The sequence below is a fragment of the Apodemus sylvaticus genome, chromosome 14 (assembly GCF_947179515.1).
Source record: "Apodemus sylvaticus chromosome 14, mApoSyl1.1, whole genome shotgun sequence".
In the NCBI taxonomy this organism is placed as follows: Eukaryota; Metazoa; Chordata; class Mammalia; order Rodentia; family Muridae; genus Apodemus; species Apodemus sylvaticus.
In genome coordinates, this window is record NC_067485.1 from 79,890,392 (window position 1) to 79,909,288 (window position 18,897).

The 18,897-nt window shown below is 40.3% G+C and overlaps 1 pseudogene; it reads right to left on the reverse strand.

The window, feature by feature from the left end:
* Positions 1 to 475: 475 nt before the first annotated feature.
* Positions 476 to 17,846, reverse strand: LOC127664603 (sperm motility kinase X-like; annotated as a pseudogene).
* Positions 17,847 to 18,897: the final 1,051 nt, after the last annotated feature.

The following is an 18,897-nucleotide window of genomic DNA, read 5'->3' on the forward strand; positions in this document are numbered from 1 at the left end:
ACACATTTCTGTCTGCTGTAGGGGAAGAGGTATATAGAAGTAGATGTGGCTGGACATGTTTAGTTGGCCTACAAGATAACACAGTCTTGGACTATGAGAAAGTCTTCCTGATATCCAACCTGCTGCTCATGAAGTCATCAGCGACAGGGCAGTCCAGGTGGGAGAGCTGGAGAGGGTTGGTCATGTTTGGCAGCACATAGCATGCCTTCTGACACCAGGCCTTAGAGTCTTCCTATCCTCCCTCCTGGAGTTTAGATGAATGTGAGGACAAAATGAAGGATGTGAGAAGAGGCTCAGCTCTTCTTAGGTAACCAGGGAAAGAGTGGAGATCTTCCAGCCTGACTGCATGCATTTAATCAGTTTCATTTGGTGGTGGGAGCAGTCTCTCCTGGGTGACTGGTATAGAATCAGGTAGGATGCCATCACTTCATTGAATTTTTGGTCTCTCAGAGGCTCAGTGATAATATCTTCAGGCTTATAACCCATGACTCATTGCCCTTTCAATGAAATGGCTTGGTGTGCCTGGGAATGTCCATGTGGATGTAGGTGGTAAATATCCCTGCCTGTCCCTGATCATTGGGCGCATCATGATTTGGCAGATTGTGGGCCTCCTGTTGGGACTGATGATTAGAATTTCCACTATAACATTGAAAATATTGATGAAGGATGAATGCTGAAAATTGCTGCAATCAATGATCTTCCTCCTCAGCTCTGCAAGGAGGAGGAGCTTCCTCCTCCTTTCCTATCTTGGAAAGGAAAGTGTCCAGTCAGCATGACAAAGAGCAAGACTCCTAAACTCTAGATATCAACTGGGTAGCCCTCGTATTCCTAAGCTTAAAAGAATACTGGCACACAGTAGTGTGGTGTGCTACAGAAATCCATCAGCTTCTGCCCTGGGAAAACTTTAGCATCCAGGCGAAAATCACACAGCTTGGCATTCCACCTGCAGTCAGTTACAATGTTAATAGCCTTTTTGTCTCAGTGGACAATGTCATTGTCATGGCAGTACTGCACTGTTTGTAGTACCTGGCCAAACATTCTTTGAGCTTTGCTGTCCTCTGAAAACCCACATCCCATGATTCGGGTCTAGAAAGTTTCCCTCTGAGGTGTGCTCCATCACCAGGTAGGTGAACTTTCTTGTCTGGATCACTTGAAATAGTTTGATAATATTAGGATGGGTAAGAAATTTCATAATGTTGACTTCCCTAGTGATAAATGGGTTGTACTTTTTGACATTTTTCAGGTGTTGTATAGCCACACAGGTCAGTGTTGGTATATGGTAGGCCATTTTGACTATGGAAAAGTGTCCTTCACCCAGGGTCATCATCATCATATAGTCAGTGGTAAATTTCTCAATAGATTACAACTCTCCAGGTCCTGTTCCATGATCAGGCCCTCCTTTATATGCCTAGAACCAAACTTGCAAGGAGAAATTAAAAAAAAAAAGACATTTAAAATCACCCCAAGGTATGAGAATAGGCTCAAATTCTACATGAAAATGATAAGAAAAAAGTCAGAAATATGTCAAACAATTCAGCCAGCTACTTTAAATGCTTGGGAAGGGAAGAACAAAGAACCTTCCAAGGCAGTGGATGAAAAATATGACATAGATTGGGTTGACAGGGACCAACTGTAAATGGAAAGGAGAAAAAAAAGCACTAAGAGCTTATTGCAAAGGACAACCATCCTCTCCCCTGATCTCAGCATGTACTGTGATTAGAGGCACCAAAAATGTCAGCTTCAAGAGAAGTTATTAACACAAACCGATACCCCAAATCCCACACAATCCATCATCAGCCCTAGGATGATGAGCCAGATCTGGAGTCCAGAAGTTTGGCTACTTCTGCAGTGGACCAGCATTTGTTTCCTAGGAACCAGGCAGGTGGCCCACAACTACCCTAGCTTCAGCTCTAGGAGATACTCTACCTCTGGCCTCTAAGAGCTCCCATAGAGCACACTCACAGTTGCTATACAACATTTACAATATTGATACAAATCTTTCTATATAATTTTATTAACATTACCTTTCAGGTCAGAAGAGGGAATCAGATTCCCTGAAAGTAGAACTACAGGCTGTTCTAGTGAGAGTTTGTTTACATGAATAACCTAGTTATGCTAAGTGAGTTCTAGTGAGGGTTTGTTTACATAAATAACCTAGTTATACTAAGTAAATATGTTATTGTTTTAATTCTAGGTATGTTTTAAGAGGCTTACAACTACCTGTCAGTTTTGATCCAGGAAATTGGACTCCTTATTCTGACCTCCACAGTTGTAACCTGGGATGTGGTACTTAGACATGGAGGCAAAACAGTCACACACATGAAATGAAAGCAATAAAATATTCTAACATAGCAAACATAACATAAGAATTATTAATAAAACTTAAAATGGAAGAAAGAACATGGAAATGTAAACACATAAATTAAGCCAGCAAATACAGATTCCAAAACCAAAAAGTGCAAATCAAGTCACCAAAGGGGAGAGATACTATGTTAGGGTGCACCAGCTCTTGAAAGTCCAAGCGTAATCTCAGCATGTTCACACTCCACTTGGTTTCCAACCAACCAACAGCTTCTGTACCTGCAATGATACAAGGCAGCCTCAATCAGGGCTGTAATTGGACAGGTATCTATCAGTTGTCATAATGGTTCCTTGTGAGATCAGAGCAAGAAACAGAACTATAGTGGCTGGGCATAGCCCACTAGTTTTCCTCTGTTTCTGTCTTTAATTAGAGGAAGGCTAGTCTTGGTCATTGGGGAACTAGAGGACCGGTTTTATTCAAATGACTCCCCAATGTTGCCCAGTGACCCACTTCTGCCTGCTATGACCACTGCCCAAGGGGCATAATTTCTTCCAAATGGTACCACCTGGTTGGAACAGTGTTCAAATGTTGGACTATCTGTGGGACTTTAGACACCCAAAATTTAACTAGGACACTTCCTCATCAATAAGCAGAGAAGGAATCCTAAGAGTGACAAAAGGGTCCAGAGCTTTAGCCCTACCTTGTTTATGGACTCTGATGTTCACTGGCAAGTAGTTGGACAGTGTCTTGCTTTTGCTTGGACCACAGCCTTTATGATAAGTTTGTCATAACTCATGTCTACAATCAATGTATTCTATTTACCTTTCTTTAAACTCAGACTGATGGATGCTTAAGGATGGTAGTTCCTGACTATATTGGTAGTTGTGACAAAATACTGTTTTTCATGATACTCCTGGGCATGAGACAAATATCTTTGGGTCTGAGAGAATGATGACACCATTGGTTCCATGTTCTCCTCAGGCCTGAGACTTCTCACCAAAGCTCAGGATCTAGAGTCAGTCAGCTGATATGTTCCAAATTATCAAGAAAACATCTGTCAGTCAGAAACCTATAAACAACAGATGTAGTAGATGGTGCCATATCCTAGCACTCTAGGCCATTCTGATTTCAAACAAAAAGCCTTGTCTTTGTCTTCATAAACAACAGAAACTTTTTTCTGCTTGTTTGTGCATCAGGATGTTAGCAGGGCAAGAACACTTAACCAACAGATTGTGTACCAAGACTGATTTCTAAGTCTAACTGTACAAGATGGTCAAGAAATTCTATGAGATCAGTCTATCAAGCCCTTTGGTAAAGGCCACATGTTCTGTTTGGTAGCAAATCTCTAGTGTTTATGAGTCCCCACACTTTACCAATGTTGAATTGGGATTGAAGTTTGAAGTGGGAATTGGCACAAACACACAGGACACATCTAGTCATGATCAGGTTACCTGTGCCCAGACTGAGGAGAGTCCTTCAGAGTATTCTAAAAGACATCAGACATAGTGAATGTCAAGAATGTCTCATAAAGATGAGCCCATGGTAATAAAAAATGTATGAAAGTGGAGGCAGGAGGATTAACAGTTGAAGTAATATTTCTCTGTATACTCAAAAATGATGAGGACAGCCTATACTCTAGGAGACCCTGTCTCAAGAAACCAAAACACAAAAGCAAGGGGAAAAAGGAAGAGAAATGAATGCTTTGGTTTTCTATATGATCTGTGTTCCCAAAGCTTTAAAAATTAATGGTAAGCATTAGACACATTGTGCATAGATCCAAGAGAGTGTGACATCTGTGATTGAGGTGCAAGGGTTGTGGTGAGCCATTTCATTGTGTCATGTGTTTGAACAAATTCTACTGTCACCTCTCACCAGAAAATGTCACTTTTACACATTAAAGAAACCACAAAGGACCCACCCAGAACCACATACATGACAGATACCACAGGAAACGAACTACAGTTTAGTAGAGGTCAAGGAGGACATTCTATCTTAATAAAATGTTCATAGTCACCTGGAAGCAGCACATGTGTACAAATTAAGCACATGTAGCCATACTAAGCACTGGCTAGCAATATTTTTTATTGAAAAAATCTTCATTTACATTTCAAATGCTAAAACCTTTCCTGGTTTCCCCCCTCACCAAAAACCCCTAAGCCCTCCTCCCAACCCCAGCCTTCAAATATATGTCCCTCCACACAACCCACTCTATGCTCCCCCCCAAGATTTTGCTTTGTTGGGGGGCATCTATTGAGCCTTCACCAGACCAAGGACCACTCTTCTCACTAATGCTCAACAAGGCATTCCTATGCCACATTTTTAGCAGGAAAGGTGTGCCCCTTGGTTGATGGTTTAGTCCCTGGGAGATCTCGGGTGTCTGGGTTGCCTTCATCATTGTTCTTCCCATGGGGCTTTAAATCCCTTCAGCTCCTCCTGACCACCCACCAACTCCTCCATTGTGGACCTCACACCCAGTCCATTGGCTGCTAGCATCTGCCTCTGTTTGTGTAAGGCTCTGACAGGGTCCTCCAGAGACAAGCATGACAAGCTTGTTTTGGTATGCACTTCTTGTAGGAAATAATAGTATCCAGTTGTGGTGACTTTATAGGATGAAACCCCAGGTAGGGCAGTCTCTGTGACCTTTCTTTTAGTTTTTTCTCCATGCTTTATCTCCTTTATTGCTCCTGTGAGTGCATTTTGTCCCCTTTCTGAGAGGAACCAAAGCACCCTCACTTCAGTCCTCCTTCACCTTGAGCTTCCTGTGGTCTGTGAATTTTAACTTGTTTATTTTGAGCTTTTGTGCTAACATCTACTTATCAGTGAGTGCATACAATGTGATTGGGTTACCTCTGTCAGGATGACACTTTCTAGTTCCATCCATTTGTCTATTCTAACAAGCTAAACCTTCACACAATGAAAGGAGGCACAGGTACTGTCCAGCCATGGACACCAAAGCCCTACTTGCCAGGTCTCTAATCAGATATTTGTTTTTTGAGAGTCACAGAGGATAGACCCTCCTTCCTCAGCAACACCTTGAAAATCAAGAAAAAATCTGAAAAGGTCTTTGTTGCTGAACATTAGAGATTCTGCTCTCTACTGCCACTCCACTAACAGATGAAAAGATTAGGATTGGAGGAAGGAGTTCTATTCAAGCCTAGTTTTGGAAATTTGGAGAGACTCCTTGTCAGTAAAAACATTCCCTCTCTTTCTCCAAATGGACATATGTTTGAGTGGGTCCTGAGGAGTGCTGGTCAGACCATTCCAACAAAGGGCAGCTTTTATTCCTGTACATGATCTTTGAGCTCTTTTGGCAGCAGGACTCAAGGACACACGCTTGATCCTTTGCTTCAAAATTCATTATTGCCCTCATCTCCTGTGCCTGATAACACGCTAGCTTTAGAACCACATTTGTTCTCCTTCAGATAGAAGATAACTATTCAATGGAATGACAGCTGCAGACCAAGTGACCCAAGTAGATGAAGGGAAATGGTATGATATGTCCCACTATGGAAAGTTCTTTCTGAAAGTATAAAACTGGATCGTTATATTCATTCTATCCTTGAGTTCTATTAACTTGCCCACTTCCAAATTTAGCATCAAATAATTGGGATCTGAACATTTCCTTTGACACTTGCATGGAATCTTGACTTTAGAACGGCCAGGAAGATTCTAAGACAGGAGGCAGTTTTCTTCTAAAGCACAAAGACATATTGATGCCTTTCCTTAAGTACATCAAATATGGCCTGTCAGTCCTCTAAATAGGAGGACTTGATACCACCGGGCCTGTCCTTGTAAAGTAAGTGTCTGAACAGAAAAAAGAAACACTGAGGTACTTATAAGGAGCAGGCAAGGGGAATGTGTGAAATGCTCTTCAAGTTTATGTCTGGAAATGTCACTGTGAGATTGCTCATGTTGTATCATTATTATAAATTACTGTTCAAAATTAGTGAAAGGAATAAAGACATGCAACATATGACAATGTAAAATAGAGTAAAAAATCTAAAAAAATTTCCTCTACTCAATCTTCAAATGAAGAAAATACAGGAAGAGGGGGAAACTTAGTTTAAATCCAGAAAACAAAACTCTCTAAAATGAAACATAAGAATACAGAAGAAAACTCACTGTGTTCACATTCAACAATTCACAAAGATCCAAGTTCAGTGGCTCACCAGCATAGAAATCAAATTGCTTTCCAACCATCCATCCATCCATCCAACCAACCAACCAACCAACCAACCAATCGACCAACCAATCGACCAACCAACTAACCAACAGCAACTGTATTATAAGGACAGGAGGCATTCTCAGCCAAAGCTGTAACTAGCAAGTAAAAGACCTCACAATGGTTCCTTTTGAGGTCAGAGCTGAAATGGACCAATAATGGCTGGGTTTAACTCATGGGTTTTCTTTGTTTTCTTTCCTCAAGGAAGGATTGGCTCAAGGTCAGTGCATACTTCCTTGCTTATGTCACTACTAATTGGCTTCTCTGGGCATGTTTGGACCACTCTAGCTCCCTTGGCCCCTTTTATGATTTTTAGCTGTATTTTGTGTCTTCGATCCCTCTGGATTATAAATCCTGGTACAGTTTAGGCTTTCCTTATTCCAAGTCCTTAAGATCCTCATGGTACTGCCTTTAAATTACTAGTCATTGCCGCCATCATCAATGTTATCTCCCACTACTAAGATTCTCTTTGTTGTCCCATCTGACTTCCAGTCCCTCTCTGGCATAGAGTCTCTCCTCTTTCTAATATTTTAATGTCAGTTAGGTCCTGCCGTCTATGACCTGATGACCAATCAACAAGATCAACTGCCCATTTCCAGCTCTGAGTCTCTGCTGGAGAATGACCTTTGACTCTTGTCAGTGTTTTCATCTGCTTATGTCAGAGGAGATTTGTCATGTGAAGTGAGTTCAGGGATAGATGACACTGCTGAGACATTGTAGCCTTGAAGAAGGCTTCTTTGATCTCAAGGCAGCCTGGACTCACAGCACAACCTTGCCACCTTCAAGTAGGACCAAAAGGGGTAATCCTCACTAGACTTGACAGCAGTATGTCTAAGGTAGTAGCACCACTTTGGAGAATTAGACCTTTAGGAAACACTGGATTTTATAGTTATAGTCAATGGGAGGGTCACTCTTAAGGGACTGAGGCAGGTGAGTGATTTATTCTCATTTAGGGTCTTTCCATTGTGAGATTTCTGTTGCTGTGATAAACACGGTAATGGTTATTTCTGCTTGTCAACTTGACTACATCTAGAATGACCTAGACAGTCAAGATATGAAGGGCGTACCTGTAATCCAGGTCCTGAAGGTGGAAGACACAGGCTTCTGACCTGTATATTGACATGGAGATCTTGAGGTATAGAGGCCATGAAAAGTTTAGGTTGATGTATGGGCAGTATAGGTCTTCAATCCCAGGAGACTGAGGCGAGCAGATCTCTGAGTTCAAGTACAGCCTGGGACAAAGCAACTTAATATGGTCCACACCTTCACATGGAGGCTAAAGTGAGGACTTTGTAAGAAGCTAGACTCACTTTTCTTTGCCTGCTAGCTCCTACTAGCCAGCACATTTGTTGGAGCCTACTTCTTCAGGATTCCAGTTTATTCAGAAGACCAGGTGAAACAACTAGTCTCTTGGGACTGAGCAACTACTAGAGTTTGGGACTTCCTATTCAGAACTGCTTATTGATGGGTTAGCTGGATACAAACTGTAAGTCATTACAAAAATTCCCTTACTATATTGGGACATTGTATAAGTTCTGTGAGAGAACCCTGACTAATAGAAACACCATGAACAAAACTATCTGGGAAAGAAAGGGCTTATTTCTTCTCTCATTTAACACCGTAAACAGGGAGTCATAGCACAAACCTCGAGAACAGGAAATGAAGCAGCAATGACCACAAATGAAGGTTAGTCTCTCTGGGATTGTAACTTTCTTAAACAATGGGAAACCTAACCAAGGCCCTGTGGGTTCATTGTGACGAGGCATGCATCCTAAACCAATTGCAACAAAGAAAATGCCCCCCCCCCCCCGGCATGCCTTCAGGCCACTCAGGTAAAAGCAACATTTTGATTGAAGTTTCACAGGTGTGTCACTGAAATAACTGAGGCTACTCTAAGAAGGTTTCATTTATTAGTATTTGAGACAATCTCCTGTAGCCTTGTCACAATTAGGCTGTCATCTAATTCAGTATCAAAGATTCCATTTTACCAAATGAAGACTTAGGAGCTAGATGCTGTAGTCAAATCCTGGTAATTCACAAAGGCAGAGAAAGCATCCAACCAACCTTCCTCAACCTTCATCCCAGAAGGAAAATAATCAGTTCCCCTTCTCCACACTTCTTACAAACCCTTCTGAGTGTCCTACATTTCCATGACTTGTGCATCTCTCTATCCATCCTCCTGACTACCTCTCATTCTTTGCTTTTATTTCCCTAGGTTCACTTCTTGTCAACTGGTTGGCTGCTCTGCCTCTTAACCTTTGGCTGACTCTATTCAATATTGTTTAAAATAAATAGAAAGGTCTTGGATTAAAGGTGTGTGCTGGGCTGAGCCACACCACAATCAGAGATAGGTTTTCCATTGTCTAATTTGGGGTTCACAGTGTGATCAAATATCTTGCAACATTTGACTGAGGATTTCCTTGAATTTCTGATCTTGTTGCTGCATCTCAAGCGTTGGAGTTACAGGCATGTGCCAACAAGTCTGGCTTAGAAATTTTCATTCATGTTCATGGATACATATTATTGTATTATTCCAAATGTAGGGTGCATCATGGTATCTTTAACTTCCCTATTTTAAATGCTTACTTTCATTCATTTACCTATTTATTTTTTTTACAGTTCTGATATCATATATTCAGGACCTCGCATATAATTGAAAAGAACTTAACGCATATGCAATATCTCTGATTCCTTCTTGCTTTCCCCCCCTTCATCAACCCTTGTTTTTGTTTTATGTTGTTTGAGACATGGTCTCTTTCTGTAGTCCTGAAGCTGGATACATACACCATGCTGGCCTTGATCACAGAAATTTCTAGTCTCTGCCTTCTGAGTGCCAGGATTACAGGGATATGTAAACATATTCAACAGATCCTTGGTGGTTTGGTAGTTTGTTTTGTTTTATTTGGTTTGGTTGTTGAGGCATGATCTTACTCTCTAGTTCAGGTGACCCTTGAACTTGATATGTTCAGACTGGTCTTAAAGTTATGATCCTTCGAGCTTTTCTCCAAATGGTGAGATTACAGGCATAGATCACCATACTATGTTCTAGGGCCACATGTTTATTATTTCAAACAATGTCTCATATATCCCAGGCTGCATTTCAATTCAAATGTTCAGCCAAGTCTGTCCTGGAAGTTCTACTTAGAAGGTAGGATCTTTGAAATTAAAAGGACAAGGATCATTTTTAAGTGGTGATATTACAGCTATCATGTCCAGGCTGAATCTTTCTCTTTTATTATTATTTTATCACTCTTTGTTTATTTTTAAATGCATATGTTCATACTCATGGCACACTATACACTTGGAAACCAGAAGACAATTTGAGGGCCATCTCCCACAAGATAGTGTAAGTGATTGAACTCATGTCAGCTTGGCAGAATGCATCTTCACCCACTGAGCCATGTTCCTGGCCTTCATGTATACCTTCCAAGTTTCTAGTATAAAGCTGGGTATGGTATTATATGCCTTTATTCCTACCACTAAAGAGATAGTGTGGAATGAATTTTTAATCATCTTGTCTCAACCCCCTAGATGATAAGTTATTTTTCTTATTATTTGTTTTGTATAATTCCACTTTAAAATGCTTTATATTTAGAAGCAAATTTAGACTTTCAAAGGTTGCAAAGAGGAGCAAGGGAGAAGGTAAAGTGACTGCTGTTCAACCATTAAGACCTGAGTTGATATTCCTTTCATCCATGTAAAAGCTGAGTGTATTTAGACAGGTGGACCTCTGCATCTCACTACCCAGCCTATTTAGTCTGTGAGGGCCAGGATTAGTGAGAGTCCTTGCCACAAACTTTAGATGGAGATAGAAAAAAAAATAAAATAAACTCTGACCTTCGCACATGCATGCATAGCATATACACTCATATGACCACACATGCACACATAAATACCCACAATCTAGGGTGATGGATCATACCTGTAATCCAGTTACCAAGGAGGTGGAGTCAAAAATGTGAGGAAATAAAGAACAGTCTCATTACACAGTGAGTTCAAGGTCAGCCTTGACTATATAATACTCAAAAAGTAAAAAGAAAGAATGGAAGGAAGAAAGAAAGAAATTGAAAGGCAAAATAAAAAATACCTGTTTATGAGTCACATTTCCTCCAAACTGTCTTTTTAAATGTTTTCTTTTATATGAGTTGCTGTGGTCATGGTGTCTCTTCATAGCAATACAATGCTGACTAAACTGTAAGCCAAGACAGGAACTCAGGGTCCATGGTGGCAAAGGTCATGGAGGAATGGATCTAATTGGCTTCCTTTCTGTGTCTTGCTCAACCTGATTTCTTATGGAACCCTCTATCACCATCCACCCAGAAATGGCCACAGTAACTGTGGGTTTTGGTTTCCTACATCAATCAATAAATAGCTTCAGAGACTTGCCCACAGTAGAGTCTGATGGAGACAAGTTAGTATTAGGTCGACAAAACCTAAAGAGAATACAGATTTTGCATTTTGTCAATTCTCTACCATTGTACTTTGAGCCTTTAAGATTGTTATTACAAATTTCAATCAGCAGTCAAGAAAACAAACATCTCCACAAACTTTCCCATGAACCCCAATAGAAGCAATTCCTTGGTAGGGCTGTTTCCAGAGGACCCTAGCCTTTTCAAGTTGGTAAAAATACTAACCAGAACACAGAGTTTCTTCCCATTTTTGTTATTATTTGTAAGGTTTATTGTTAATAAAGTTGTTAAAATGTATCTGCACAGACTCTTTACTTGTATTCTTAATACATAGACTACTAGTTTTTAACATTTCAAAGTCCCTATGTGCATTTTAAAAATTGTAAAGATGTTTTTTCTAGACATCTGAAATTCAACATCTCAGTGTTTATCTATAAACCAGTAATTTCTGTACAAATTCATCTTCCATGTCTTTAGATTTTGAATAGCTCTTCAAGTGGTATCTAATTGTAATCTTAAGTAGACCACAACAGTGTATTCCCTGTTTCCACTGTCATTGTGGTGATGTCACCAGTTTGAAAATATTATCAAGAAGGAATAACAGGAATCTCATCAAGTGTGACTACATTGTAGTACAGTCAAGGCAGAAATGACTATGAACACGGGGATGCTTGATGGTGAATGAAGCACACAAAAATGACAGCAGTGTCATAATTAGTTCATTCTGTTAAAACTGTACAAAATTCTTCTTCTTTTGACTAACAGAGCCCAGGACAATGAAGTACACAGACAGATGCTGCAATTGTAAATGGAAGCCCATAGTTACCATGAGTCCTGAAAGCATGAACTTGGTTACCATGAACAGCTGAAAGAGAAAAGATATAAATACAGAATTAGAAAATATATACTTTAAACAGGCCTCAAGGAATGTGAACATGGTTATGGGAACAATCTGTGATAGAAGAAATATTTTAAGGAACTTTTTCAATGTTGGTGCTAAGGCAGAGAGGATTTCTGGACCTGGTCGAAATACTGGCTGTATGCATACTGTGTGGTCCTTGTACTCTCTTAGTCCTTCAGTATTAGTTTTATAAAGTCAAAAACCAACCCATATATATCATGGAATACTTATATACATGAAAATAAAAACTCAAAATAATTTGTGCAGCTTTTATTGATAGCTAATGGTATTAAGCACTAACAAAATTAACTCTATAGACTATGTTGAGTGGACATCTACTTCAGAAGAGCTTCCTATGAAGGATTTACCCCTTTAGTACATAGCAGGTTGATTTAATCAGTCTAGAACAGAACATTGATAGGTCTATGCTAGAAAGCACGAAAATGAGTCTTATTGTGGGAAGCCATAATGGACCCTCACTAACAGCGTGGAGGGCTGGCAGGGCAATGGTCCTGAGTAAAACAAAGAAGAGCCTCTCCCCATGAACTGCCAGTTAAACGGAAGTTCTGAGATAACCACAGGATGTTCCAGCTTGTGCAAACATTGGATGTCTCCACCGGGCGACCCTTATCTCTTCCTGCTGAAACTGCCAAGAATGCCCCTACCTCCTTTGTTCTTGCCTTGAGGCAAGCTCTTCCTCTGGAAGCTCAAAACCTGTGAACCCCAGAAAATTAAACAAGACCTCGACAATTGAACCCTGCGTGGTCTCCTTCTTCTCTCCTCTGCACCCCCCCCCCCCCGTTCCCCTTTGACCCTCAGGTAGCACCTCTTCGGAACCCTGAATAACTGGACCTGCTGGACGGGCCATCTTATCAAGAATTTTATAAACATTTGTGGATTCAAAATGATGAATGATTTAAAACATTTAGAACTAATAAATGAATTAAAGGAATAACTACAGATCATTTCACTCAGGAAATGTTTTGAATTATTTCACTAAATACAACATAGATGAAAATACAAAATAGACAAGTGTGAATTTAGTTACATTTAATTTCCATTTTTTGTTTATAACTTAGTTATTTTTTCTAATTATGCACATTTGTGTGTTTGTGAAAGTGCCTGAAGAGGCCTACAGAGGCAGAGGCATCAGCTCACATCTAAGAGGATTTTTACGTGTTTGTATATATGTGATTTATACCTGAGGTGGGAACTCGAAACTGAGCTAAAACAGCTTCTGAATCATGTCTCCTACATCAGTTTTACTGCTGTTGCTGCTGCTGCTGCTGCTGCTGCTGTGCTGCTGTGCTGCTGCTGTTGTTGTTGTTGTTGTTGTTGTTGTTGTTGCTGTTGCTGTTGTCATTGTTTTTAAAAGAGGGTACTTGCAACATTCCCAGGGAAAATCAGAAGCTCCAAATCAATTTTATAGCTCACAGCCTATTACCCTCATGTACTGGTTACAGATGTGCATTAGGACTTAGCATTAAGCATTTTTAAATTCTGGGATAACTCACAAGTTTTATAATAAATGTATAAATCTCTACAAATAATGGGATTATACACTCTATAAGGAGATATAAAAATAGAAACATCTAACTTAAATCTTACATTTAAAAATAATTTTACTGAGACTGACCAGTCCTGTGTGTGTGATTCTCAACACCCAGCATTGGTCTAGTTGTACATTCTATGCACCAGCCCAGTCTGGTCAACCCTACTAACCGTAGCTGGTTATTGCCACATCAATCTCCAGAGTTTGCTTAGATATGGATGGGTAAGCTCCCTGGACCTGGCCTGAGGGACCAATACAGATTTAACCAATGGTACAATTCAATGCTTGAATCTTGTCTGTGATATGATGAGAACGTTATGCAGCTCTGAGTGATAGGAACATTACTTGCTGCTGCCATCCCCAACCTTGGATTGGGTACACATCCTGGACACCGATCTAGCCTTGGGAGCACTCACGATCCTAGTCTACATATGTCATCCTTATAACTCCAGACATAGATCAGATAACACAGCATGCAAAGCACCCCAACTAGTCTCAGTTATTTAGTCCATTTATGTGTTCTCTTGCTTAGTCCAAATCTTGATTAACTCTGTTTCTCAAATCAAAAATCAACACTGAATATCCAAAATATTGATCAACCCACTCATGCCTGAGTTGAAATCAATCAAGAGTGAACAACAACAACAGCAACAACAAATTTCTACTCAACAGAGGTGGCCTAGAATCTCACATTAGGCACACAACCAATAAAATATGTCCACATCCCCTGTCTCATCACAAAACACAAACAAATTGATATAGCTCCCCCAAACTCATTAGGTCTCACAAAAAAATGTTCTCAAACTAAAACTACCTAAATGAAGCCCAGGACACATAATTTAAAAGAACATTCATGAACTTCATCAAATAATTCAGGGAGTTTGAGGAAGACATGAACAACAACAGCTCAGTCAAAGTAGTGAGACCAATAGTAGAGACCTGAATGATGCCAAAGAAAACAACTACAACCACAAAACAATAAATGGAATGAAGACAATTTAGGATTTGAGAACTGAATTCAGCAAAAGACAAATGGTGAAAAGAACTCAAGCTGAAATGAAGATGTAATGGAAAAACTACTCAGGCAGAAGCCTCATAGGTAGAATGGATCAAGTTGAAGGTCATAGACTACTTGGATATGAAGTACAGGAATCAGTGTACACAGCAGGAAAAGTGAAGAAATTAAACACCTGAGAGGAATGTGAAGGATCTGGAAAACACCATGAAATATAAATTTTTGGAATTATATTCTTAGATGACTCCAAGGTTAATGGCACAAAATGTATCTTCCTAACCATGACAGAAGAAATGTTTTCTCAAAAAAGAAAAAAAAAGAAACATATCAACAGATTCAATAAGCACACAGAACACCAAGTAGACAGAGGCAGGAAAAACCTCTCTATATTATATTCAAAGCACTGAATATACACATAAAAAGTATTGAAAATTGCAAAGGAAAAACCAGAAGACGCCTAAAAAGAAAAATCCACCAGAACAGCAATGAAATTCTCAATGGAATTTTAAAAGCCAGAAGAACCTGGATTAAGGTAGTCTAAATTATAAACCTAGACTATAACACCATGCAAAATTCTCTGTCAGAGGTGGAAAAAGAAAACTTTTGCATGACATAAACAAGTTAAAATCCATCAAACCAGCCCTACACAAACCAACAGAGGCAATACTTCTGACAGAAGAGAGAAATACACATAGTCAAGAAAGAAAGCAAACAGAAAGCTGTACGTGCTTCACTATAGAAAGAAACCAAATGAAGCTGTAAGTGCTGAAACACCAAGGTAGTGCTAAGAATGTTCTCTCTCATTTTTGAGATACAGTTAAAATATGCATTTCTATTTTTGTGCACGTGATCCTTAAACATGCAAATCATACCTACTGCTGAACTCCAACTCAGCATGATTTATATAATTCAAACAGCTTCAGGTAAACTAACAGGCTGGTACCTAACCATTTCTAAGTTGTCCCTCAACAAAACCTGGACCTAACTCTAGTCTCTAGGCTAGTCCCCAAGAACACCAGAGTTTCCAGGTTACACCCTCAACTAGACCATTTTCTCTATGTTATTCCCCCAACAAACCTGCACTCCAGTTTACAAGCCCACCCCTTGACTAAGGAACACCTATGTAGAGTGGAGCAGAAGTTAAGTTTATGATATGACTTCCAGCACAAGCTCATTATGTTAAAAGGCCACATTAACAGTTAGATGCTTGCACATATGCTTCCTGCATGCTGCTTAGTATAAAGCTTTGCCCCACAAATATTCAGGGGCTCCCCCACTGCCAAAACTGTTCTGCATGACAGCTGTACATGGGAGCGGGGGAGCCAAGCTAGCCCAAATAGAATAAAGACCTTGCTGTGAGTTGCATCAGATCAGCTCCTGTGTGTGTTTTGGGGATCACTAATATTTGCCTGGCACAACAAAATTTATAACACTTGTCAGAAAATCAGTAGTTAACATTGTGTTATTCTTTCATAATTAACTTTCATAAATGGCTATTACAGTTCGCATTCTTTCTGAGGTGTCTCCTGTGGCTCAGGACATCCCACAAGGCTCAGAACTAAAAGTATCGGTGTACTCTAGAGATTTGCAATGTGATTATCTCCTTGAGAGCAGATGAGTGGTTGTCACAATGCACCCACAGAAGACATACTCTTTTAGCAATTAAGTTCAGAACCCTCAACAACACCTCTGAGATCTGGGGACCTCTCCTGGATCAGATTACAACAAGGAACTTCAAAAGGCACAGGCTCTCCCACAGCAGCTGGCCTTGGAGCTGCAATCTATTTCACTAATCACCTCCACCAACTGCTCTGGATGCATCTGACACACCTACCCCAGAAGAATCTGTGTGACAAGTTTCACAGACTGAGGCATTTGACTTCAAAATAAGGATGTCTCCTGGAACTGGTTGTGGAACTCTCGGCTGGAGAGAACATATTGAGCCATAGTTCTCATGGCAATTTTTCTTTTTTGTTCTCTTTCATTCTTTTTCTTAGTTACAGGTTTCTAGTAGCCTAGAAAATTATCTTAAGCAAGAATAATGGGTATGAAACCACCCCTTGAAATGGGTTACTGTCCCAACCCACAGGATAGTCCACAGGGTTCCTGGTGCTACCTAAGAAGAAGTGGGGGTGGGGGTGAGGTGGGGGGGATGGAGAGAGAAACACAAAGAGGCAGACAGCAAGTCAGTATTCTGATCAAACTGTCAAACTTTAATTTTCACACAAGGCATTATAAAGGCAAGCAAGCAGGTGTGGGGAGGTGTGAAGGGGGAAAGTCATTGTATTCGGGGAACAATCTCAGGGGGCTTGCATCATTCTTCAGGAACAGTTTCTCAGAATTGTCTCTCAGGATCTCAGGGAAGATTTGGCAGATGCAGTAGGAACTTGGCATCATATTTCAACCAAGAGGAGGTAAAGTGAAAAGGGGTTGCTATGGTAACCTAATGACAGGTGAGCTTCATTTGTTCCAGTCCACTTGGGTGAACTCTGTATGTACTGACCATCTTGCTTACTTGGCTAATTTTTAAACTAGTACATTTCCTTCAAAAAGTAGCCTAGAGAAAGCAAGCTGGAAATGGCTGAGAGGAGGGGGTTTTGAGATCTCTGTGAGAATGGCTCCTGGCAGGTTACTAACATGACCTTGTCTCCAGGGAAACCAACGCTTTACTTTTCAAATCGTTTACAAAATTATTATGATAGATAAAAACTTTCCCACCAATAAAATTTCATATGGCTACACGTGTGTCATTGGAGATGGGTTTTGGTATAGAGTAAAGCCTTAATTAGAAAGAATTAAAATAGCTTAAATTTATGCTTTGAAGATTTATAAAAAAAAAATCAGGCATTAGATGTTAAGCAATAATTAACCATAGGGGCTGAAAAGTTAGCTCAGCGGTTAGGTTAAGAACACTGACCATAAAGGTTTACTAACTTGTCCTTGGGAATATACCACTAGTCTTGGATGACCACTGTATTAAACATATTGTTTTAGAATTGTTATATTTTTGATGATGATATTACCTGTTCTGTTTGTGATTCACCAAACGTAGTTTCAGAGTCATAATGCTTAGATGATTTTTGTATTTTACTTTGCCAAATAATTCTTGTTGTATTCATCATTGTTTGCTGAATATGGCTTCTAAGAGTTGTGCATGTTTGGTTTAATGAATAAAATCCCATGCTTGAGAGCTACAAAATACACTCAGATTCAAATTGCCTCTGTGTTTGTTGCTGTTTGTCACCATCAAATCCTTACCCACCTCGACTTCCGAGAACCCTCATCCCAAGGACCCCCATACCTGGCTGGTGTGGTCCATGGCATTCATCAATCCCTCACCTAGTACATATGCTATCCTTCTCACACCAAGCTTAGCACACTTCCTTTTAGTGACCAAAGCCTTGTTCTCTAGGCAACAGAAGTACTTTATCCTACTACTGACCATGTCCATTTGAGATGTCGTCTAGGTGACTTCACTTCCAACACATAGAGCTTCAAGAACCTGGAAGTACTTGCTTCTAGTTCACATCTATTCAGCCTGCAGATTCTAGGATTTGTGAAAGCCACTAGATTCACTTGACACAACTTTGGAATGATGGAGAAAATGTCTTGTAGTCACCAGGCCCCAGGTGTTCCTCATGTGTGCAAAGCTCTAGGTGGGTTTTCACACATAACATACACATGTGCTGTGGATAGTGGCTCACCATCCTCTTACAGTGCATTCACAGTGGCATTTCAGCCACACTTACAACAGTGGATACTAACACTCTTCACCACAGTTAGGGAATATACTACCTGATTATGCTGTTAGCTGATTGGATGTTTGGTTGTGTAAATTGTTAATTAACACAAAAAATAGATGTGCTAGTTATATAATACTGCATAACAAGGACGGTCTAGATTTAGTGGTGTCAAATGGCATTGATAATTTAATAGTTTCTGTGGATCAGGAATCCAGCTCTTGTTTACAAGGTCCTGTGACTCTGGGTCTGGCACCAAGCAAAAAGCCTGTGGTCTCCTACTGCAGAAGATCTGCTTCCAGCCAAAGCAATGGATGCTTTCCCAATACTCTGGTAGCTGCCTATGGATCACACATGGTAACCAAATTGGCAGTCAGAAATTTAAATTCTTCCTGACTAGGGGACCTGAGGAACATTCCTCCTGTCCATTCCCTAAGTTATTCACAACCTTTCAGGCTGAGGAGAGAGAGTTGAGAGGAGCTTCTGCTGGCCCCAGCCTCTGCATAGCTCTCTTCCCTCAGAGATCTATGCTCTGGGTTCTTGTCTACCTTACCATCACCAGAATCAACTCTGTTTCACCAGATAAGGAGACTAATGACTCTGTTGGCTTCCATACACACGAGCAGGAATCATTCCAGACACTGTGTGTGGCAATCACAGAACCCATCCCACCAGCTTCCCTTCCACGGATCCCAAACTTGTGCTTAGAATTAGGCTCACACACTATGCATCATGACCACAGGTAGAATCTCACAA